Source organism: Apium graveolens, chromosome 9 (assembly GCF_009905375.1).
Source record: "Apium graveolens cultivar Ventura chromosome 9, ASM990537v1, whole genome shotgun sequence".
Taxonomy (NCBI): Eukaryota; Viridiplantae; Streptophyta; class Magnoliopsida; order Apiales; family Apiaceae; genus Apium; species Apium graveolens.
The window spans coordinates 114,373,961-114,375,781 of NC_133655.1; the positions used below are offsets into that span (position 1 = coordinate 114,373,961).

At 40.1% G+C, this 1,821-nt stretch overlaps 1 non-coding gene across 1 annotated transcript; it reads left to right on the top strand.

The window, feature by feature from the left end:
• Positions 1–1,097: 1,097 nt before the first annotated feature.
• LOC141688438 (small nucleolar RNA R71) lies at positions 1,098–1,204 on the top strand. The gene has a single exon (XR_012561880.1). It is a non-coding gene; the product is annotated as a small nucleolar RNA R71 (small nucleolar RNA).
• Positions 1,205–1,821: the final 617 nt, after the last annotated feature.

Consider the following 1,821-nt stretch of genomic DNA (forward strand, 5'->3'; position numbering starts at 1 on the left):
CATCAAGCTTCACCTTCCTAGAGAGAATACCTTTCATGAATTTCGCGTAACTAGGCATTTGCTCAAGAGCTTCAGCGAAAGGTATGTTAATGTGATGTTTCTTGAACACTTCCAGAATCTTCACAAAAAGCTTATCTAGTTTCTTCTTTTGCAGCCTCTTAGGAAAAGGAAGTGGAGGATAGATCTGTTTCTCCCCTATATTTCCCTCAGGAGGAGTGTTCTCAACAGCAGTCTTCCTTGGCTCCACTTCAGCTTCCTTCTGCACTTTTTCTTCATCAGTGTCCACTTCAGAAATTGGAGTTTTAGCTACTTCACAATTCGCAACTTTACCAGACCTCACTGTGATTGCTTTAACATGCTCCTGAGCTTCCTTTTTGCCTGGCACTTCAGTATCGCTTGAAAGCGTGCCAGGTTGATGATTAAGTAAGGCATTCGCAATTTGCCCAATTTGATTCTTAAAGGTCTTGATAGAGACATCTTGGCTCTTGCATATGAGTCTCAACTCCTCCAATTTAGATTTTTCATTAGCTTGAGGTAACTGCTGAAGTTGAACTTGTTGCTTTGGGGCATATTGCGGTTGTTGAAAACCAGGAGGGTTATACTGCCTTGCTGTATATGGATGATAAGATTGTTGCACCGCATTCTGATTGTTTCTCCAACTAAAGTTAGGATGATTTCGGTTGTTCGGATGATAAGTGGCTGGAGCTTGTTATTGTGATCTCTGAAAGTTGCTCACAAATTGAGTTGATTCGCTAGAAATAGCACACTGCTCAGTTTCATGTGCTCCCGCACAAAGTTCACAAATGTTAGTAATCTGATTAACTCTATAATTTGCCTAAGTGTCCACTTTCATCGTTAAAGCATGTAGTTGAGTAGCTATAGCAGTAGCTTGATCCACTTCCATAATTCCTGCTACCTTTCCTTGCAACATTCTTTGCGTAGGATTCTAGTATTCATTAGCTGCCATTAGCTCAATCAACTCATAAGCTTTATTGTAGCTTTTAGCCCATAAGGTTCCACCAGATGCTGCATCAAGCATAGGTCTAGAGTGTGCACCTAAACCATTATAAAAAGAATTTATAATCATCCAATCAAGCACGCCGTGGTGTGGGAACTTCCTTAACATCTCCTTGTATCGATCCCAAGCCTCACACAGAGATTCACCAGTTTGCTGAGCAAACTGAGTAAGAGCATTCCTGATTGCAGTAGTCTTCACCATAGGAAATAATTTAGTGAGAAACTTTTGAGCAAGATCCTCCCATTTGGTGATAGACCCCGGTGGTAGAGAATGTAACCAACACTTCGCTTTGTCCTTCAAAGAGAATGGGAATAGTCGCAGCTTAATGGCATCTTCTGACACATTGTTGAACTTGAAAGTGTCACAGATCTCGATGAAATCCCTGATGTGCATGTTTGGGTCTTCAATAGGATTACCCCCAAACTAAACTGAGTTCTGTATCATCTGAATCGTGCTCAACTTGATCTCAAAAGTGTTAGCCTTGATGGCTGGCCTGATGATGCTTGACTGAATGTCATTGATTTTAGGGTTAGAAAAGTCCATCAAAGCCTTAAAATTATCTTCTTGATTCTCCATTTCTAATAAAGGTAGTTCTTCGAATTTCTCTTCTTCAGCTACTTTCTCTTCATACTCAAAATCTTCCCTATGATCAACTACTACTTCTTTCTCGTCTTTTTCCAGAATTCTCCTACAAACTCATGAACGCGTTTGCATAAACGATCGCTAGATTACCGTAAATACAACAAGAAAAAGGTGTATGTAAGTAACAATGTCCAATTCAATGAACTTTAACAATCACGGAA